This window comes from Scyliorhinus canicula, chromosome 7 (genome assembly GCF_902713615.1).
Source record: "Scyliorhinus canicula chromosome 7, sScyCan1.1, whole genome shotgun sequence".
In the NCBI taxonomy this organism is placed as follows: Eukaryota; Metazoa; Chordata; class Chondrichthyes; order Carcharhiniformes; family Scyliorhinidae; genus Scyliorhinus; species Scyliorhinus canicula.
The window spans coordinates 174,920,429-174,943,805 of NC_052152.1; the positions used below are offsets into that span (position 1 = coordinate 174,920,429).

General features: G+C 46.2%; 1 protein-coding gene across 7 annotated transcripts in view; it reads left to right on the forward strand.

Moving 5' to 3' along the window:
* The first annotated feature begins 1,749 nt into the window (after positions 1-1,749).
* Positions 1,750-23,377, forward strand: part of LOC119969563 (phosphoprotein associated with glycosphingolipid-enriched microdomains 1-like) — a 143,692-nt gene continuing 122,064 nt past the window's right edge. For 5 of the 7 annotated variants that reach the window (XM_038803323.1, XM_038803327.1, XM_038803326.1 and 2 more), the window contains exon 1: positions 1,916-2,126. The gene's annotated coding sequence lies outside the window, so the exon portion shown is untranslated. Of the gene's footprint in view, positions 1,874-1,915; positions 2,127-2,846; positions 3,001-23,377 lie in introns of those variants that run through there. The other 2 variants (XM_038803324.1, XM_038803325.1) reach the window with 2 other exon arrangements.

Sequence of the window (23,377 nt, forward strand, 5' to 3'; positions counted from 1 at the left end):
CACTGCTACAATAGTGGCTTGGGGTGTATGTTTCTTAAATATGTGTCATTGGAACTATTAAACATGTAGAAACGCCCTCACATGCAGACTTTCAGTTCGTCTTTTCTGGCTTTTCATTTCTCACCTGCACACGACCTGTATTTCAGTCTTACTGATCATTTTACAATCCAACTTCTTGCTGCCATTCATTCTGGTTTGATTCTTTTCCATTCCAAAATTTCCAGATCATAGATTAACTAGCCACCACATTGTTATTTGTGAGAATGTACTAGGTGCTGAGATTGCTTAATTTACCTACATAACAATAGTCACTGATCTTCAAAATGATTCATTCTACTGCTGGAACAAATAGGTTGTAACGTTTCTCTCTCCCCCCCCCCCCCCCCTCCAGTTATATTCATTTTTATATCGCATAAAAATCATTCTGAGGCTTTTTTGAGTGACATGTAACTCTAATTCTTTCTTCTTTATTATAAATGAATGGAGAATGATTGTGTGAGAGCTTGCGTTCATGGGGCACCTTACCTCACAATTGTCATGATAGGTTTGGAGAGAGATCCTTCACTACCTTGTTAATACATTGACCCTTCAAAGTGTCTCTAAAGGCACAGTACCCACTTCCAGATGCTTCTTTCCATCACCATCATGATTCTACAGTTGCCTATATTGAAACCTCTGCCTTCAAAACACTTTCTCAAAACCTAGTCCTCAGGTTGTTGAATCCTTCTGCTACCACTTAGTCTGCCTCTGCCTGTGAGCATCGCAGAACACTTTATTAAATAAGCTGTATAAATGCAACTTGTTATTTTTGTTTTAAGTAGTGCAATTCCTCCACACATCCATCTCCAATTATCCTTTATCCAAACTTCTCTTTCAGCCACTCAATATTCCAACAGGGTACGCTTTTAAACTAGGCTGAAGCGAAATTTTGTCTCGATGCCCAGGAAAGATGGAAAAGTTCTTGACTATTAAGAGCACTTCATTAGTTTCATAATAATAATCGTTATTGTCACAAGAAGGCTTACATTATTAACACTGCAATCAAGTTACTGTGCAAAGCCCCTAGTCACCACATTCTGGCACCTGTTCAGGTACAGAGAGGGAGAATTTAGAATACCAAATTACCTATCAGCATGTCTTTCAGGATTTGTGGGTGGAAACCGGAGCACCCGGAGGAAACCCACGCAGACATGGGGAGAACGTGCAGACTCCTCACAGTCAGTGACCCAAGCTGGGAATCAAACCTGGGACCCTGGCGCTGTCAAGCAAGTGCTAACCACTGTGCTAATATGACACCCTATTTCATGTTTCTCCGCATTGTACTTCATCTGACACCTGTCTGCCCATTCCACCAACTTGCCCATGTCCTTTTGAAGTCCTCTTCATAGTTCACAACCCTACCGAATGTTGTACTCATCCATAAACTTTGAAATGTTGTCCTGCATATCAAGGCCCAGGTCAACACTGACCCCTGGGGAACTCCACTACAAACCTTCCTTCAACCTGAAAAACATCCATTAACCACCACTCTATGATTCCTGTCACTGGGCCAATTCCATATCTACGTTGCTACTGCCCCTTCTCTGGAGCTTATTAACTTTGCCCACAAATCTGTTGTGTGACACTGGGGTCAAGCGCCTTTTTGGGAGTAAGTGTGCAGTGCGATCTGTTGAAAGATGGATCAAATTGAAAGCATCCCTTCACCAGCTTAAAAAGGCGGGGTCACAAACCACGACCATTCACTCGGCGCTGCTTTCGAAGAGTTGGAGCATCTCTGATGGCAATCGCTATAGGGGTCGCTGCAGTTCTGTCTCAGCTTCATCACATGGCTCAAGCTGGTGGTTAGTGTCAGAGTTTGAGTCCTGACTTAAAGGTGGGTGAGTGCGCCAGCTGTAAACTGAATAAATGATTGCTCGCCTTGAACCCTTAAGGAGCATTGCAATTGCCCCCCCCCCCCCCCCCCACCTGACTTGAGAAGCCACATTATGCGATGCAATAAATGTGTTGGAACCAATGCCGGATAATGCTGCTGTTGCATTAGGAATATTCGCTTCAGGGAAACCGACAAGCACATGACACAGAAATCAAGAAGCAATAGCTCACTTTTACAAGGTTTCTCTTTCTGAGTGAGTACCCTATTCAGCAATCGTTTACGCATTGCACAGTTTCCTAGCAATAAGCCCAACCGTTTTGAATTGAGCCTGAACAGAGAGGTGAAGTTTTTGTTTTAACCCTGTTCACCCTTGTCTTCATGTTATAACGACGAGTTAATTCCATGGCGTGTGTCAGTGAACTGTTGGGTTTTTTTGGGGGGGGAGGGGGTCACCAGGTACCTAGGTAGCTGATCCAGACATTAACTCTTCACTCTTATTTCTCTCGCGCGCGTGTGTTTGTACAGTATTAGACAGGGCGAGATGTGATGTGCATGTTTTTTTGGCGGGGGGAGGAATGTGTACACAGAAAACGCCCCTGTACTGTGATGAGATGCATATGTAAAAGCAGTAGAATTTTTTTTTCAAATTGCATTGTGCGTTGAACATTTTTAGATTAGAAATCGGAGAGGATTTGTTTTGGGCACATATGTAATGTGACTTCAATGAACGCTGTAAAATAAGCCCCCACCCCACCCCACCCTGGTCACTACGTTACAGTGTGCCCCCAGACGATGATTTAAGATGCCATCAGCCTGCAAGCATTTCTCTCCAGGGTTTTGCTGAAATCAGAAGATGTCGCTCGAACTTCAAACTGTCAAAATTGTTTTGTCTTTGGGATCTTTAATAAAACTGTTGTAATCACACTATCTCGACAATTCTCCGCGTTTTTTTCATCTGCAGCTGTTGCCTGCTGGTACATTGTTCCACTTCCACCTCCCGTGTTTCTTCACTGAATTTGTTCACTTGCCTATTTATAACCAGGCCTAAAACAAACGATCAGGTGTTCTCTATTGACAAAATATACTTTCCGCTTCTGTACAGTTGAATCGGTTTTCCGGATTTCAAGGTGAGGAGGGGAAAGTTTAAGGGAGATATGCGTGGAAAGTTTTTTACGCAGAGGGTGGTGGGTGCCTGGAACGCTTTGCCAGCGGAGGTGGTAGAGGCGGGCACGATAACATCATTTAAGATGCATCTGAACAGATATATTAACGGGTGGGGAACAGAGGGAACTAGATCCTTGGAAAATAGGCAACAGGTTTAGATAAAGGCTCTGGATCGGCGCAGGCTGGGAGGGCTGAAGGGCCTCTTCCTGTGCTGTAATTTTCTTTGTTCTAACCAAATCATTCAGTTTCAGTCATTTTGAAGTCTGCAATAGAAAAATATAGCTCGCGCGCTAGAAAAAGATTAGACCAAAAAAAAACCAGGCCTTTCGGCCCAACTGGTCCATGTGGATGTTTATGCTGAAAGTAAGTTGCTCCCGTCCTACTTAATCCTATATACAAAATCATAACCTTTTCTCCCTCGTGCACTTCATTTAGCTTCTCCTCAACCCACCTACCCCATGTGATGGTGAATTCTAACTTCTCTCTTTCAAACTGCTTTGTAATTTTAGAGATTTTTTTAAAAATTGGGGTTCACCCACCCATCTCGGAGTTCTCTGTACCAAAGAGGCCTAGCCTATTCTAGGAGTTCAAACAAATGGCTGTAGCAAAATATATTTCCTGATTTAGCTGACCAGAAGATAAGAAAGCAGGTCAGTTTGAGGAGAGTGGGGATTGTCCATTGTGTTTTTCACCCTTGAAGATTAGTCAAGTTATTTTTTTACATCCGTTTCAGGATGATGTAAGTTATACACAGAGACTGTTAAACCCACTTTGCAAACCTTGGGTTACAACAGAGCATGAAAATTAAGGGCAGAGTTCAGTCCATGAATATCTGGGATTAAACCATACTGGTGGAAATTTATCTGGGATTAAACCATACTGGTGGAAATTAAATGGCTATATAATGGTCTCCCTAGCAGGAATGAAAATTGTAACAACTGTGAGAATCTGAATGCGGACTTCAACTGGTATATATCTGAAAAATGCTGAGAAGGCTAGTGTCCAGGGATTTGCAGGTTAGATGGGATTATGGGGATAGAGTGGGGGAATAGGCCTAGGTAAGGTGCTCTTTCAGAGGTTCGGTGCAGTCTCGATGGGCCAAATGCCCTCCTTCTGCCCTGTAGGTTACGGAAATAAGTATGTTTCGGCTCAATTGTGAGAACAAGAACACAGAAATATTCTCTGAAAACATCAAACGGAGAAAGACAGATGAGAAGCTGGGAAAAACTGAACTATTTGGGAACTTGTCGGCTTGAACTGATGGCATAGTTTTCTGGCGTACAAAACATTTTTGTTTTAAATTCCATCTACATTATTTAAGCAGGGGCATTAATTCATTGAAAAATAAATCTGGTGAATCTTTTTAACACTAATAAGCTAGTTTGCGTTTATTAATTGTATCCTAACTTATTGGTTTTGAGATGCCCTCACATTATATGGTGTCATATAAAGGCACATTCTTCCGAATCGCATCCTATAGTTTCATCGTATCTCTACTTTTATGCATTGCCAATTTATACTTTTTGTGGAGTTTAATTTGTTTTGGCCTGTATTAAAAAAATGTACTTATTTAAGACGTACACTCTTTAATTGGAGGATGTTGGCCTAATTCATTCCTTCTCTCGATCTCCCTTGTCCACTTTCTTCTATGGCCTACTTGTAGGTCACTTCCAGTATAGCTCTGAGGTAATTATCAAGAAGCAGACAAGAGTGAAGACACTGTTAATGGTGGTGCCATGTTGCCAGTCTCCAATGTGTTACTATAGTGATGTGCTAAGTTGACGGCAGAGTGGATTTTTGGACCTACAATAGGAATTGGTGCTCCAATATGTAATACTGAATAAAATATTTTTCTTTCCAGAATTTTTGGAAATCTTAAATCAAAAAATTATTTAAAAATCCAGACTTCACTGCTGTATGCCAGAAATTACTGTTGGTGGTATTAACAATTAAAATTCCGCTCTTTGCCGAATTACATTTTAAATCAGTCCAAATCTTCAAGTATTTTTACAAAATCATCCACAATAATTCTGGGATGGGATTTAGTTTGATTTATTGTTTGTTTACTTAAAACAAAATTGAAGCGTTTCTTTAATACATTAAAAAACATTTTTATATAAAACTAGAAATGAATACAACCATACAGTGTAAGCAAGATGTTTTCCTGTCACAAAATGTATCTTAAAGTCAAAATTTGAAATCATTTTACATTAGTATAACTTAATGGAAAAAAAGATGCATTGTTACTTTCATAGTGAGAACATACAAACATATGTATGATGGTACGAATTGGGAGCAGGAGATGGCCACTCGCCTCTCGAGCCTGCTGCACCATTCAGAAAGGTCACGGCTGATCTGATTGCAACTTCAACCGCACATTCCTGCCTATCCCTGGCAACCTTTCACCCACTCGTTAATTAAGAATCTATCTGGATTTGCCTTAAAAGATTCTGCGCCCACACCTTTTGAGGAAGAGAGTTCCAGAGACTCATGGCCCTCTGAGAGAAATAGTTTCTCCTCCCCTCCATCTTGAACAAGCAACTCCTTATTTGAGAGAAGAACATTCTCCTCATCTCCATCTTAAACAAACAACCCCTTATTTTTAAACAGTGGTGACCCCCTTTCTAAATTCCCTGACAAGAGAAATGCAGGGTTACTCATCACCACAAGTGTAGATATTATCAACTTCTAAAGTAATGCGAAGATACATTTCGATGGAATTTCAAAAAGCACAAGAAATTAATTTTAAGAATTTTATGTTGAAAGTCATCCATTTCCTGGATTTGCATATCCTCCCTTGAAGATTATTTTTTAGTAAAATTTATACAGAACTTGAACCGCAGGAGAAAGCCATTAGCTCGTTATTCCTGAGCTGCTGTTAGCCCTCCATCCGGAGTTCATCTATTCTAATTCAATTCCTGACTTTTCTGTCACTTTTATACTCTATTCTTTCAAATACTTCTCAAGTCCCCTTTTTTAAATTGAGATATAATCTGTGCTTTTAAACCACTTGTAGTAAAGATATGGAAATATTTCTACATTTTCTTAATTTTTGTCATTCACCAGGACAGATCATCCAGATTACAATAATCATACTGTTTATCCAGAAAAGTAGTATGTACAGCATTGTCTTTTTAATACATCCTGTTCCCTGCATTCCTATGGAAAAAAGGGCTTCATTCTACTCATGACAGCCACTCATTGATTGAAGTTTTGGATCATTAATGAGGAGATGTCATTTGAATCTGAGTTCACACAAGGTTTAAGGTTCATGGGGCATACGTTAGGAGTCTTATTTTAAACTAAAAGGTAATCTGTAGTCATACTGCAGATTTGAGTTGGCCTTATGAAGACCATAAGGAAGATCAGCAAACGCTCAGCAACATGTAAGAATGCTAATTGCCATTTGAAGCTCTGTAGAGTTTACAATAATGTCTTTGTTAGGTTTCAGAAACAGCCAAGTTAAAGGAGTTGAATTGTGAGAAAACTGGATACCATCTTGTGTTCTTTCTCGTTCTTTAAAATCAACTGCTGTGGCATGGTATTTAGTATCTTGTTCCACAGAAAAAGTGATCTTACAGTACCTGTGCACGTCTCCTTCAAAAGAAGCGAACAGGTATCAGTGACAAAAAGTTACTATTAAAATATTAGTATGAATGCTGTGATGAGTTAATGTTTGGTCTTCGTGAAAGCAGAAGAGTAGCTGATGCTTTGTTATTTATGGTTTATTTTATTCTTGCATGTAATGTGGGCCAGCATTTGTTGCCCATCCCTAATTGCCTTTGAGGCAGTATTAAGTGTCAATCAGGCCTTTCTTAAAGTATATTAGGAAATAGATGGGTTTTTACAAAAAAATTGACAATGGTTTCATGGTCATTATTAGACTTTTAATTCCAGATTTGTTTAATTCATTCAAATTGCATCTATGCAATGTTGGGATTTGAACCTGGGCCCCCGAGCACTACCCTGGGTCTCTGGATTACTAGTTCAGTGACAATGCCATTATGCCACCACCTCAACTTTATGATATCAATTACATTTTGCTTTTGTAAAATAAGTAAGCAACCAAGTGGGGCAAAACAGAGAAGGTGAATGAGTGCAATCAGCATTAAATCCAGAGATGTGCAGGTTAGGTGAATTGGCCATGATAAATTGCCCTTACTGTCCAAAAAGGTTAGGTGGGGTTACTGGGTTACGGGGAGAGGCTGGAGGCGTGGGCTTAAGTGGGGTGCTCTTTCCAAGGGCAGGTACAGACTCGATGGGCCGAATGCCCTCCTTCTGCACTGTAAATTCTATGATTCTAAACAAGATATAAACTTTCGGTTGGTTGCAAAACGCAGATTATAGGCCATGTGATAATGAAAGAATCCAAAAACATGAGTTTACTTCAATTAGAATAATGATTATTTCACATTAGATGAAGAAGTTGAAAATTGGATTATTGAAGTACTATGTTAAAGATCTGCTAAGTGTTAATTACTGCCAAATAAACTTTCTAGCACTGAAAACTAACTGCTACAAACATTCAAACCTATGTTGAATGTTATCATCCAGCTGGTATGTGTTGTTGTATGCTTCACATGTGCTTCCACCTATTTTAAAGAAGCCATCTTATTTCAGTTCCCTCTCAATGCCCAAGTTCCGTGCTGTCAAAACAATGTGTAAGGAACCAATAATGTTTGTGAAAATGAATTCTGAAGAATATAACAATAATCTTTATTAGTGTTACAAGTAGACTTACATTAACACTGCAATGAAGTTACTGTGAAAATCCTCTAGTCGCCACACTCCGGTGCCTGTTCAAGCACACTGAGGGCGAATTCAGAATGTCCAAATCATCTAACAGCACGCATTTTGGGACTTGTGGAAGGAAACCCACGCAGACACGGGGAGAAAGTGCAGACTCCGCACAGACAGTGACCCAATTTGGGAGTCGAATCTCTGAGTCCCTGGTGCTGTGAAGCAACAGTGCTAACCACTGTGCTACCACACATAAATGATCAAAAAGGATTGTTTAGATTTCCATAGCTGCTATAAAATGCATAAGTGTCAGTCTTCACAATCGTCTCCCAGAAAATGTTTTTTCAAAGAGAAATAAAAATCGGCTATTTTTTTCCCTCGACATAAAATACTGAGTTTGATTGAGCAATTCACCTCCGTTAAGTATTCATTAAATTAATGCATATGTGTCTGATAGTTTGCAGTGACAGATCATTCTGGAGAATTAATCGATGAAAATATAGCAAACATTCTTAATTTGACACCAAATGTACTAGATTTCTTGGGTCTCCCTGTGTCTGCATGGGTTTCCTCCCGGGTGCTCTGGTTTCCTCCCACAAGACACGAAAGACGTTTTGGGGGCCGCGGAGATCAGGGCGCCAAGTTAGCTAATTTGGACATTCCGAATTCTCCCTCGGTGTACCGAACAGGCGATAGAATGTGGCTTTTCACAGTAACTTCATTGTAGTGTTAATGTAAGCCTACTTATGACAATAAAGATAATTAATTTTAAAATTCTGTATCTATGATTCATATTTAAACTGCACAAAATTCTGAATATCTAAAAACTGTGGTTGGAGTTCTGCAGCTCCAGGTTGTTAGCTTCACAAAAACTGGTTCCTGATGTCTGGTCCACCATTGCACCTCACTAACTGGTGTGTAAATGCTGCTTTTGTATGTTGTATGGTAAATGGGAGCTAAACCTGCCACTGAAAGAAGTCTTGACCATTTTAGCCTTTAGCGCCCTTTTACAAAATAAGTAACTTCATTGAAGCCTACTTGTGACAATAAGCAAATTATTATTATTAGCTGTCAATTTCTGCCTGTCAACCTCTCCAGCAATAAAACTGAGCTTGTTTAGAAAGTACTCTCATTTCTTGAGGTTCTAATTGTTGTTAGAGCTTTTGAAAATATAAAAATTAAAGTTGAAAAATATAACTATTTTGTCAATTTAAATATATTTTTTAAAACTCCAATAATTAACGGTCAGTTTAGCTTGGCCAATCCACCAATCCTGCACATCTTTGGGTAATAAGGGTGAGGCCCACGTAGACAGGGGGAGAATGTGTGGGGTTTTCACACAGTGGCTGGGATCGAACCCGAGTCCTCGGTGCCATGAGGCAGCAGTGCTAACCACTGTGCCACCGTGCTGCTCCTACCATTTGTTGTCATTTTCCCTCTCTCTCTCCTAATCCAATCTTTCTCATAGAGTTTCTGGGTGGGATTCTCCCATTCGGCGGCAGTGTCCACGGCATCGGAAACCATGAACGGGCCGCTGGGAGTAGCAATTCTGGCCCCTACAGGGGGCCAGCACGGCGCTGGAGCGGTTCACGCGGCTCCAGCCTCCTATCCCGGCACAAACTGTGCGCCGCGGGATCCGCGCATGCGCAGTGGTGCTGGCGTCAACGAGGACATGCGCAGTGGTGCCGGTGCCAACCCACGCATGCACGGTGACTTCCCTCAACGCGCCGCCCCGACGCAACATGTCGTTCAGGAGTTCAGGAGCCGGCGCGTAAGAAAATAGGCCCGGTGAGCAAGAGGCCGACCCGCCGATCGCGGGCCAGGCTCCATCGGAGGCCCCCGGGGTTGGAGCCCCCCTCCCCCTACCCCCACAGGCCGTCCCCCGACCCTGCGTGCAGAGTTCCCACCGGCTGCGACTAGCTGTGGACGGCACCGGCAGGACTCTGCTTTTTTAGAACAGCCGCGCCGGAGAATCGGCGGCCCAGCCGCATAGAGTGGCCCGCGACCAGTGCCGTTCCAAACACACCAGCGCCAATGGCGCCGATTCTCTGCTCTGTGGAAAATCGCGTGTCGGTATCGGGGTGGCGTGGTGCAGTTGCGGAAATTCTCCGGCCCAGCGCGGGGCTGGGAGACTCCCGCCCCCTGAGTCACATAGCACAGAAAAGACCGTTGGGTCCATCGCGTCTGCACTAGTCAGAAACAACCACCTAACTCTCCATCTCCTGTTTTTCTTCCTTTTTCTGATTTGAAACTTTATTCCCCCGCTCTAGTATACACTTCCTTCTAGGTATCTATGCTGTTCATTTCCCAGCCCTTCATAGGGACAAAAGGCCCAGAGTTCCTGAGACAGGTGCACAGAGTCGGGCTCGTAGATACTTACATCGATACATAGAAGATAGGAGCAGGAGGAGGCCTCTTGGCCCTTCGAACCTGCTCTGCCATTTATCACAATCATGGCTGATCATCCAACTCAATAGCCTAATCCTGATTTCTCCCCATAACCTTTGATCCTATTTGCCCCAAGTGCTATATCTAGACGCCCCTTAAATATATTCAGGGTTTTAGCATCAACTACTTCCTGTGGTAATGAATTCCACAGGCTCACCACTCTTTGGGTGAAGAAATGTCTCCTCCTCTCTGTCTGAAATGGTTTACGCTGAATCCTCAGACAGTGACCCCCGGTTCTGGACACACCCACCACCGGGAACATCTTCCCTGCATCTACCCTGTCTGGTCCTGTTAGAATTTTATACGTCTCTATGAGATCCCCCCTCATTCTTCTGAACTCCGGCGAGAACAAACCTAACCTAGTCAATCTCTCCTCCTATGACAGTCCCGCCATCCCTGGAATCAGTCCGGTAAACTTTCGCTGCACTCCCTCGAGAGCAAGAACATCCTTCCTCAGAAAAGGAAACCAAAACTGCCCACAATATTCCTGGTGTGGCCTCACCAAGGTCTTGTATAATACAACTTCCCTGCTCCTGTACTCTAAACCTCTTGCAATGAAGGCCACCATACCATTAGCCTTCTTTACCGCCTGCATGCTTACCTTCAGCAACTGGTGCACAAGGTCACCCAGATCCTGCTGCACACTCCACTTTCCCAATTTACAACCATTCAGGTAAAAATCTGCCTTCCTGTTTTTGCTTCCAAGTGAATAACCTCGCACTTATAGAATTGCATAGAATTTACAGTGCAGAAGGAGGCCATTCAGCCCATCGAGTCTGCACCGGCTCTTGGAAAGAGCACCCTACCCAAGGTCAACACCTCCACCCTACCCCCATAACCCAGTAACCCCGACACTAAGGGCAATTTTGGATGCTAAGGGCAATTTATCATGGCCAATCCACCTAACCTGCGCATCTTTGGACTGTGGGAGGAAACCGGAGCACCCGGAGGAAACTCACGCACACACAGGGAGGATGTGCAGACTCCGCACAGACAGTAACCCAAGCCGGAATAGAACCTGGGACCCTGGAGCTGTGAAGCATTTGTGCTATCCACAATGTTACCGTGCTGCATACTGCTCGGTACACCCGCCTTGGGTGAAGCAGCACCAATTGGCTGGATTTTCTTCTGTGAGGGTGAGTGCATGCTCATGTCAAGCCTTCACCCCTTCCACAGCCCCCCACTCCACAAAGGTGGCCACAGTGCCCGCTGAGTGCAGAGGTGGGCATGATTAAAAGGTGATCTGCGCTCTGGGACTTTGTCTTAGTTGTAATAACAAGCCCTCAGTCCCACAATCCTCATGTCCCCACCCACCGCCTACTGCCTTGGCCTCTTCTATCCCCTGTGCCAACCCATGGACTCCCATGCACCACCCTTTACCCTCACACTCTCCATGCCAGCTCACTCAGTATCCATCATGGGAAGACTTCAGGATCTAAATTGAGATTAAATAAAATAAAGTTCTAAGTGCTACTGCAGACTTCACTATATAAAAAAAACATTGTTTTTGATAAAAGCCTATTCAATACATTTAAATTCCATCAAGTATTTAATCCCTTATACAAAATATTTGCATCATAACCCCTCATCAGAGACAGTTAATCCATTTATAACCTTTTGGAGTTGTCAAACAACTGTGAACTGAAGATAAACTTCCCACCCCGACTCCCACACTTTCACTGTTAATGATGATCTTGTGGAAGCAGTCAGGCAGTAATAATACTATTTTGAGAGCCATCAGGCCTATTATTTTTATTATGTCAGCCAACAGCTAGTGAAATTGCTTCCACCTGGCAGCATGGTGGAACAGTGGTTAGCACAGTTGCCTCATGGGTTTGATCCCGGCTCTGTCCATGTGGAGTTTGCACATTCTCCCTCTGTTTATATGTGTTTTGCCCCCACAACCCAAAGATATGCAGTGTAGGTGGATTGGCCATGCTAAATTGTCCCTTTATTGGAAAAAATGAATTGGGTACTCTAAAATTTATTTTAAAAAGAATTGCTTGCACCAATTTTATTTCTCAACTCAACGCAACAGGTGGTCGTTTTTTTTCTTAACAATTTAATGGACTGGGTATTTAAATAACTTGATAGTTCTATGGACCTTACTAATCTTTCAGTCACAAATGTCCCTGCTGGGTTTGGGTTTCCCCTGTATGTGAATCACGACCTGCCTCCTTCCCTTCCCTCCCCCACACCCCCAGCGAAAACAGAATCTGCCACCAATGTGGACAGGATCTTTTTACCCAGGGACCCAGCACCATTTTGGATATGGCACAGAATCTCCATGATTCTGAAAATACAGGCCATGGAGTTGCTTTTCCTGGTCACTTGGCTCCCAGATGACCGGTTTTCCTTGCTGCAATGCTATCTTAAACGTTCAGCTATTTACCTTGCAAAACATTCCAAACACCTATGTGCATTTAACTTACAAGAGACGTCATTCCTCACAAATTATCACTCGTAATTAATATAGCTTGATTCACTACAAAATCCCCCAAAATCTGGCCATTGAGCTCATTTTACCTACGCCAATTAGGAACGATTTATATTTCTGAATTACCTGGATCCAACTGTTTCTTAAAGATCTTTCCACTAACTTGCTTAAAAATGCAATTTGGAAGTCAATCACTTTTTTTTTTATTATGAAGAGATCCCAAACAGAAATCTTAAAATTGGCCTTTTACTTCGTCAAAGCTTGAACCTGTGTTCCTTGTCCTACTGAAAGCTTAATTTCAAGCAGTGCAGGACATTTACTTTTGTATTGTCTAGTGTACGTGTCTGGTTCCATTCCTATCTGTCTAATTATTGCCAGAGAGCCATCTGCAATGGTTTCTCTTCACACACCTCGGTTGTTATCTCAACTGTCCACTAAAGATCTAAACTTGACCCCACCCTCCTATTTTTTAATCACCATGCTGCCCTTCCGATCTAAAAGCACATGTCCCCAAACTCTACCTTACCACCACCTCTCTCAAATTGCCACACTGCCTGTCCAACATTCAGTGCTGGATGAACAGAAATGTCTTCCTATTAAATAATGGGAAGGCAAAAGCCATTGAAAAGCTAAATTTCTTAGCTACTAACTCCATCCCAGTCCCGGACTGAGAAAGAACTGGACTGTTCACAACCTTTAGTATTATTGTTGATCAGAGAATGTGCTTCAAAACATGCACTCCATCACTAAGACCACCTATGTCTACATGGGTTACCTAGCCTGACCATCCCTGTCTCCGCTCATCTACTGCCAAAACTTGGCAGGCCTTAATTCACCTCTAGGCTTGACTGTTGGCTGGCCTTTCACGTTCCACTCCTTTAAACCTGAGGTCATCCAGATTTCTTCTTTATGTCCTAAATTGCAACAAGTCCTGTTTGCTTATCATCCCTGTGCTCACTCGCTCCGAGGTAAGATAGAATTCTCGGCAGGTTTCTCCATCCTGCTGAACCAGGGATAGCACGCCGCCGGGATTCTCCGTCTCGCTGGCTGATCAATGGAGTTTCCCAATGTAGGGCAGCCCCAAGCCATCGGGAAACCCCCGGGCTGCCAGCAAAATGGTGCATCCCGCCGGCGGTGAATTCAGCCCCTCATCTTTGTTTTCAAATCCTTGCCTCTTCCAATCTCTGCAATCTCCTCCAGCTCCTCAATCCTCTCAAGAGATCTATTTTCCTCCAATTCCAGCTTCCTGAGCAACCCTGTTTTTAATCACTCCACCACGAATACTCAATTTCCTCACTTAAACCACTCCACTTCGCTTTCTTCCCTTAAGACGCTCATCTTTGACCAAGCATTTGTTTATTTGTCACTCGGTGTGGGAATTACCGGCTGTTCACGCCGGTGGGAAATTCCGGTCCCACGTCGACGCATGGGATTTCGGTGATGAGGGGTGCAGTCAACAGGAAATCCCGTTGACAATGGCGGGGCCAGTAGATCCGCTGGCTGGCTGTCTCCGCCATCGAAAAACATGTGGCAGGGTGGTCGATAAATCCCACTCTCAATTGTACTTTAACATCTGTGAGGCACCTTGCAAAGTTACATTACAGCCGAGATATTCCACACAACCTACCGCGTATTTCATGCCATCAGCTGACAGCAGGATCTTCTGGTCCCATCGTTGTCAATGGGGTTTTCTGTTGAATGCACCCCTTGATGCTGTGAAACCCACTGTGTGGGTGCATTCCTGGCAGGACAGGAAGGTCCCCCTGGCAAATTCCAGCCTGCGTAAATATCAGTTGTTGTAGCTGTTGTTGTATGTTGTGTCGTCACCTCTGCAAGGTCTCCTCTCAATTGCCTCTTTTGAGGCTGATGAACCCACTCTTGTGAGATATTCCTCAGCAAAATCCGGTGTTGTTGGGCAGCGCGGTAGCATTGTGGATAGCACAATCGCTTCACAGCTCCAGGGTCCCAGGTTCGATTCTGGCTTGTGTCATTGTCTGTGCGGAGTCTGCACATCCCCCCCCCCCCCCCCCCCCCCCCCCCCGTGTGTGCGTGGGTTTCCTCCGGGTGCTCCGGTTTCCTCCCACAGTCCAAAGATGTGCCGGTTAGGTGGATTGGCCAGGTTAGGTGGATTGGCCATGATAAATTGCCCTTCGTGTCCAAAATTGCCCTTAGTGTTGGGTGGGGTTACTGGGTTATGGGGATAGGGTGGAGGTGTTGACCTTGGGTAGGGTGCCCTTTCCAAGAGCCGGTGCAGACTCGATGGGCCGAATGGCCTCCTTCTACTCTGTAAATTCTATAATTCTATGATTGTTTGGAGGATATGCGTAATGCTGGTTTATTGATTTTTGTTTTAAAAGGTAGGAATACTGAGTGACATGGGTTATTTGAATTCAGCCAAGATCGATGGTTTGAAATAATCGTGTCCACCAGCTGTTGACATTGTAGCTTTTAGTAATCTTTTAATCCATTTCCTAAGGTACAAAATTGTGTATTTGCTTAAAAATCTGCTTGCACCAGTAAAATTATAGCAGCTTTAAAGACAATAGGAATTAGAAAAAAATGAGGACCCATTCTGGCATGGGATTACATTGAGAACGGAGAGACAATCTCTTTCTTTGAATATTTTCATTGCTTTTTTGCAATGTTTGGCTTGCATCAATTAAATAAAATAGGTAACGCTCTGTGGCACTGAAGCTCTCAAAAGTTATGCTGCCAACACTAGCTCTATCTCTCCAGCACATTTCCTGATCCTTCACTGTCTCTGGATGATTTTTGCTCCCAGCCTGAATCCTGTATCTGATGCCACCCTCTTCCCAGGCACTGTTTCAGAATTTGTTTTCAAATCCTGGGGTCTTATTTCACCTCCAGCTGAGATCCTGACCCCCATATACTCGCCATCACAAATACCTATTTTCACTTCCTTCACCTCAGCTCCTCTGCCACTGAAACCCTTGTCCTTGCCTTTGTCACTCCCAGGCTTGCCCCATACTCCACCTTTAAAATTTCCATTTTCATATTTAAATCCTGCATGGTTTTGCCCTTCTCTCTATATTCCATGTCTGACCCATAACCTCGCTCCCACCCTGGCTTTGGGGCCCTTTGTCTGCTCCGCCTTCATCACCATGTTGATGGTTATGCCGTCAGCTGCATCACCCCACACTCTGGAATCCTTTCCCACACTCTGTTGTCTCTCGATTTTCCCACCCCTCCTCCAGACTCCTGTAATAATACAAAAGAATCTCTTTAACCAAGCCTTCTAATATTTGGTTCGACATCCATTTTCTCTGACTATGCCTCTGTAGTTTTGTCAAAGGTGCTCTATGAATGCAAGTTGTTGTTACTGTTGCAAAACCTTTTATAATACACACAATGGCTTAGTACAGTGGGCTAAACAGCTGGCTTAGCACAGTGGGCTAAACAGCTGGCTTGTAATGCAGAAAAAGGCCAGCAGTGCGGGTTCAATTTCCGTATCGACCTCCCCAAACAGGTGCCGGAATGTGGCGACTAGGGGCTTTTCACAGTAACTTCATTGAAGCCTACTAGTGACAATAAGTTGTTGTTGTCATTATTATTATTATTATAAGGCCACAGTGGTTATCAGCAAATATTACTGTGCTAACGATATGAGAGGGAAGGAGTGCTGTATAATTACAGGGAAAGCCAAATTAGAGAGAGAGACTCTTGAATCTTAATCCTGGCCACACCTGGTGAAATTGGGGAACAGACCTGGGAGTGGAGATCAGTTTCTGCAACCTTTCTACAACCCTCCCACCATATCATTGCTGCCGTTGCCTGGAATTATATTTCCGAAGTTCAAAAGGAGAACCACGATTTGTTAAGTGGGAAAATAGCAAATTAAACTAAACAAATAACATGCGGAAGAAATTGCAATGAATGCTTTGGAAAATTTGTAAACTAAGATTATGGCCAGCACTGAGTGATGTATTTTTAACATAATCCGAAGGAATGCTTCCAGTTTAATTCATAAAGATGGTTGAGTAAATCCTTCTATTTTCTGTAAATTTGTAAGTGAATAGACAAAAATGGTGCAAAAGGTTTAACTAAATACATATGCTGCACATGAGTCTAATAAGTTTTGATGCTTTAGGCTCAAATGAACTATTTCCGTGAATTGCACTCAACCATCCGGCTGGCGCAGTGCCAATGGCTTTCCACGCCGGCCGGATGGGCGCAAAACCACACGGGCGCTGGACTAGCCCCTGATGCCGGAGTGGTTCCCGCCACTCCACTGCGCTGTTTCTGCCCGCCCCGCCAATTCCCGGAGAATCCCGCCCTCGGTGTGAGTGCTGTTCAGTACTGGTCTGCACAATGGGGACCAGATGGAATGGCACTTGTGGGGTTCTCCCAGGGTATCAGAGGCTCCCAGATGTACGCATTTTGTGTAAGGTGCCACTCAGGCACCTTGCCACTACCAGTGTGACACTTGGGCATGCCAAGGTGCCCAGGTGGCACTGGCATCTGGCAGGGAGAGTGCCAGGTTGGCACTGCCAAGGTGACAAGCTGGATTTTTTTGCACGGGTGTGATTGGGCCGGGATGCCCTGCATGGGTAATTGGGGGAGGTGCGTGGGGGCTGGGAACCCTCCCGTACTGCATCAGGGCTTGTCCAGGGGTCGCTTTGGGAGGCCTTGGATATCGAAACCCATTAAGAATGGCGGCCCGATTTCTCGCTACACTGAGGGAGTTCTAGCAAGCAGAGCTCCTCTGTGCACAAAACGGGGATATGTTCAGCGTCAGCTGCATGTTCCCCGTTGAGGCCCCTTCTCAAACACGAGTCATTTTTTATAGCCTTTCTCGGCACTACGCGTGCCGGGAAATACACGGCTAAATGCACTCGCTATGGGACTTTGTTCCCATTTAGTTAAATCACGCCCAATGCATTTTTGTATTTTTTTCATTGACCATTGAGCAGGGTAATAAGAAGAGAAGGGGAAATTTTTTTCAAATAATTTTGACTCAATATTAAAGTGAAAGAGTATGCTGCACTCTGATTAAGGTTACCTCTACTAAACTGAAAACCTATTGACATGGTTTACTGACATGTAAGTCACGTTATTAAAATGAACCATCCTTAACCGCATACAACATTTAGAAGGAATGCCACAGCAAATTAACTTTTGCACTAGAATTTCTTAAACTAGTCTGAAATGTTTAATTGAACAAGTGGGGTTGAATACATTAGAAATAGTATTTTTTCATAAGATTTACAGTAAGGGATTTAAGTTTGGGGCATAGATTTAAGGTAATAGGCAGGAGGTTTAGAGGGGATGTGAGGAAAAAACAATTTACCCAGAGGGTGGAGGGAGTTTGGAAATCGCTGCCTGAAAGAGTGGTGAAGGCAGAAACCATGATAATATTTAATTATTTAGAGGTGCTCTTACAATCCCAAGGCAGACAAGGCTATTGGCCAAGTGCTGGGAAATGGGATTAGAATAGTTAGGCGGTTGTTTTTAACTGGTGCAGACTCAATGGGCCGAAGGGCCTTTTTTGTGCTGACTCTATGTATAAATTTAACCTGTCAGGGGTGGGGTTTGAATGAAACAGCTTTCAGTAAAAGGGTGAATAAGTTTTTTTTAAATGTTTTTATTAAAGCTTTTTCCAAACAGAATTTTACATAACTAATAACAGGAAAAAAACCGTAAAAATATTTAACAAAACTAGGTGGCTGTTGTCATTAGACAAAAAGAAAATATACATTATAAAGACACCTCCCCCCCCCCCCCCCCCCCCCCCCCCCCCCCCCCCCCCCCCACACACACACACACACACACACACACTCACTTGCTGCTGACATTTTACCGCTCCCCTAGAAAGTCAAGGAAAGGCTGCCACTGCCGGGAGAACCCCAGCAAGGACCCTCTCAAGGCAAACATTATTCGCTCCATGTTGAGGAACCCAGCCATGTCACTAATCCAGGTCTCCACACTCGGGGGTTTCGATTCTCTCCACATTAACAAGATCCGTCTCCGGGCTACCAGGAAGGCAAAGGCCAACACCTTGGCCTCTTTCGCTTCCTGCACTCCCGGATCCTCTGGCACCCCAAAGATCGCTATTCCTGGACTCGGCTTCACCCGCGTGTCCAAAATCCTGGACATAGCCCTCGCAAAGCCCTGCCAGAATTCTTTAAGCACCGGACATGCCCAGAACATATGGACATGGTTCGTCAGGCTCCCTGAACACCTCGCACACCTGTCCTCCACCCCAAAGAACTTGCTCATTCTCACCGTCGTCATGTGAGCCCGGTGTACTACCTTAAACTGAATTAAGCTGAGCCTGGCATATGATGAGGAAGAATTCACCCTGCCCAGGGCATCAGCCCACAGGCCCTCATCTAGCTCTTCCTCCCACTTGCCCTTCAGTTCCTCTGCCTCCTGCAGCTCTTGGTAGATGTCCGACACCTTCCCCTCTCCTATCCAGATGCCAGACACCACCCTGTCCTGTATCCTTCGCGGGGGTAGCAACGGAAATGTCCTGACCTGTTTTTTGAGAAAGTCACGAACATGGAGGTATCCGAAGGCATTTCCTGGGGGTCAGCTGAACTTCTCTTCAAACTAGGGAAAGTCCCATCTATAAACAGGGCTCCCATCCTTCGACTACCTGCCATATGCCAGCCTTGAAACCCTCTGTCTATCCTGCCTGGAGCAAATCTATGTTTGTTCCGTATCGGTGTCCAAACTGAGGCCCCCTCCTCCTTCCTGTGCCTTCTCCATTGGCCCCAGACCATCAGTTCCGCCGTCACCACTGGGCTTGTGGTGTATTGTGCCAGTGAAAACGGCAGCAGTGCTGTGCCACCCCCCCCCCAGCGACTACACTCCAAAAACAGCCTTTTAACTCGTGGGTTCGTGTTTGCCCACACAAATCCTGTTCACCCGCTTGAAGAAGGATTTGGGGATGAAGATGGGAAGGCACTGAATAAAGAACAGGAATCTGGGGAGAACCGTCATCTTCACAGTCTGCTCCCTTCCCACCAGGGAAAGCGGGAACATGTTCCACCTTTTAAAGTCTCCCTCCATCTGCTCTACAAGCCGCGATAGATTGAGCCTGTGTAAGGCATCCCAGTTCCTAGCCACCTGTATACCAAGGTAACGGAAACTTCTCTCCACCATCTTGAGCGGGAGCTCCCCCAGTCTCCTTCGCCCTTGGCCGCGTGAATCTCCAGGTGTCCACGCCCCCCCCCATCTGATCCATGAACTCCAACAGGGCCCTGGCCACTGCAGGTATCTTTCCCGACCTTGACTTAGACCGGTCCAGAGCCAGATCCAGGACAGTCTGGGATTTTACCAAACCTGCGCCTCATGAATTCCACGTCATCCCAGTTCGGGGCATAGACGTTCACTAACACCACCCGGGCCCCCTGCAGCTTGCCACTCACCATTATGTACCTGCTCCCCTTGTCCGCCACAATACTCCCTGCTTCGAATGCCACCCGTTTACTAACCAGAATTGCCACCTCTCGGGTCTTAGAGTCTAGCCCCGAATGGAACACCCGGCCCACCTATCCCCTCCTTAACCTCGTTTGGTCGGCGAGTTTTAAGTGCGTCTCCTGAATCATGGCCACGTCCACCTTTTTTTTTTAAAATAATTTTTATTGAAATTTTATCAAAATATAAACATCTCAACTCTATTAACAAAACAACCGCGGTTACACCCCAAGAACAATTCCCACCCAACTTCAAAAGCAAAGCAACTACAAACAAAAGAAAAAAAACAAAAGAACACCCAAACAACAAACGGGAAAGAGATAACACCCGCCACATCCCACAAACCCATGTACACAGTTCTCCGTCCCACCGATCCAAACCCCCCCCCCCCCCCCCCCCCGGGTTGCTGCTGCTGCCGGCCTATTTTCCTACCGTTTCACCAGGAAGTCCAGGAAAGGCTGCCACCGCCTAAAGAACCCTTGTACTGATCCCCTCAGGGCAAATTTCACCTTCTCCAATTTAATGAGCCCCGCCATATCATTGATCCAGGCCTCCACGCTTGGGGGCCTCGCATCCTTCCATTGGAGCAAGATCCTCCGCCGGGCTACTAGGGACGCAAAGGCCAGAACACCGGCCTCTTTCGCCTCTTGCACTCCTGGCTCCACTGCAACCCCAAAAATTTGCGAGTCCCCAGCCTGGCTTGACCCTGGATCCCACCACCCTCGACACCGTCCTTGCTACCCCCTTCCAAAACTCCCCCAGCGCTGGGCACGCCCAGAACATATGGGCGTGGTTCGCTGGGCTCCCCGAGCACCTAGCACACCTGTCCTCGCCCCCGAAAAACCTACTCATCCTCGTCCCAGTCATGTGGGCCCTATGCAGCACCTTGAACTGTATGAGGCTAAGCCTCGCACAGGAAAAGGAGGAATTCACTCTCTCCAGGGCATCCGTCCACGTCCCCTCCTCAATCTCCTCACCCAGCTCCTCTTCCCATTTACCCTTCAGTTCCTCCACCGAGGCCTCGTCTACCTCCTTCATTACCCGGTATATGTCCGAAATCCTCCCTCCTCCAACCCACACCCCCGAGAGCAACCGATCCCGCACCCCTCGTGGGGGCAGCAAGGGGAACCCCCTCCACCTGCTGCCTGGCAAATGCCCTCACCTGCATGTACCTAAACATGTTCCCCGGGGGGAGCCCAAACTTACCCTCTAACTCCCCCAAGCTCGCGAACCTCCCCTCCACAAACAGGTCCCTCAACCTCCTAACCCCTGCCCTGTGCCAGCCCAGAAATCCGCCATCAATGCTCCCTGGGACAAACCGATAGTTCCCCCGTATCGGGGCCTCCATTGAGCCCCCCACTTCTCCCCTATGTCGTCTCCATTGCCCCCAAAGTTTGAGGGTAGCCGCCACCACCGGACTCGTGGTATACCTCGTTGGAGGGAGCGGCAGCGGCGCCGTTACCAGCGCCTCCAGGCTTGTGCCCACACAGGACGCCACCTCCATCCTCTTCCATGTTGCCCCTTCCCCGTCCATTACCCACTTGCGCACCATCGCTGCGTTGGCAGCCCAATAGTACCCACAGAGGTTGGTCAACGCCAGCCCCATCCCTGCCCCGTTCCAGGAACACCCTTCTCACCCTCGGAGTCCCATGTGCCCACACAAATCCCGTAATCCCGTTGACCCTCCTAAAAAAGGCCTTCGGGATAAGGATGGGGAGGCACTGGAACAGGAACAAAAACCTCGGGAGCACCGTCATCTTAACGGACTGCACCCTCCCCGCCAGTGACAGCGATGACATATCCCACCACTTCAACTCCTCCTCCATCTGCTCCACCAACCTTATGAGGTTGAGCTTGTGCAGGGCCCCCCCCCAACTCCCAGCCACCTGGACACCTAGGTACCTGAAGCTCTTCCCTGTCTGCTTCAGTGGGAGCCTACCAATCCCCTCCTCTTGATCCCCCGGATGCACCACAAACATCTCACTCTTGCCCAGGTTCAACTTATACCCAGAGAAACTCCCGAATTCACTAAGAATCCTCATCACCTCCGGCATCCCCCCCACCGGGTCCGCCACATACAGCAACAGGTCGTCCGCATACAGCGACACTCGATGCTCCTCCCCACCCCGCACCAGGCCCCTCCAGTTCCCTGACTTCCTCAATGCCATGGCCAGGGGCTCAATCGCCAACGCGAAGAGCAGGGGGGACAGGGGGCACCCCTGTCTCGTCCCCCGGTACAGCCGAAAGTACTCTGACCTCCTCCTATTTGTGGCTACACTTGCCATCGGGGCCTCGTAGAGCAGCCTCACTCACCGGATAAACCCCTCCCCAAACCCAAACCTCTCCAGCACCTCCCACAAATACTCCCACTCAGCCCTATCAAAGGCCTTCTCCGCATCCAATGCTACCACTATCTCCGCCTCCCCTTCCATGGCGGCATCATAATGACATTGAGGAGCCTTCGCACGTTCGCATTCAACTGCCTTCCCTTCACAAACCCCATCTGGTCCTCATGAATGACCCCGGGCACGCAATCCTCTATTCTAGTGGCCAGGATCTTTGCCAGCAGCTTAGCGTCGGCGTTTAGCAGCGAAATCGGCCTATATGACTCGCACTGCAGAGGGTCCTTGTCCCGCTTCAGGATCAAGGAAATCAGCGCCCTTGACATAGTTGGGGGCAAAGGCCCCCCCTCCCTTGCCTCGTTAAAGGTCCGGACCAACAGGGGGCCCAACAGGTCCAAATACCTTTTATAAAATTCCGCCGGAAACCCGTCCGGCCCCGGCGCCTTCCCCGACTGCATACTCCCTATCCCTTTGACCACCTTCTCCAGTTCGATCGGCGCCCCCAGTCCCTACACCTGCTCCTCCTCCACCCTCGGGAATCGCAGCTTGTCCAAGAAGCGCCCCATTCCACCCCCCTCCACCGGGAGTTCCAACCGGTACAGTTCCCCATAGAAGTCTCTGAAGACCCCATTAACATCTACTCCCCTCCGCACCACCTTCCCAGCCTTATCCGTCACTCCCCCAATCTCCCTGGCCGCGTCCCGCTTTCGGAGCTGGTGTGCCAGCATCCTGCTCGCCTTCTCCCCATACTCATACACCGCCCCCTGTGCTTTCCTCCACTGAGCTTCCGCCTTTCTGGTAGTCAATAGGTCGAATCTGACCTGAAGACTACGCCTCTGCCCCAGCAATCCCTCCTCTGGAGCCTCCGCATATCTCCTATCCACCTGCACCATCTCCCCTATCAGTCTCTCCCTCTCCCTCTTCTCCCCCCTC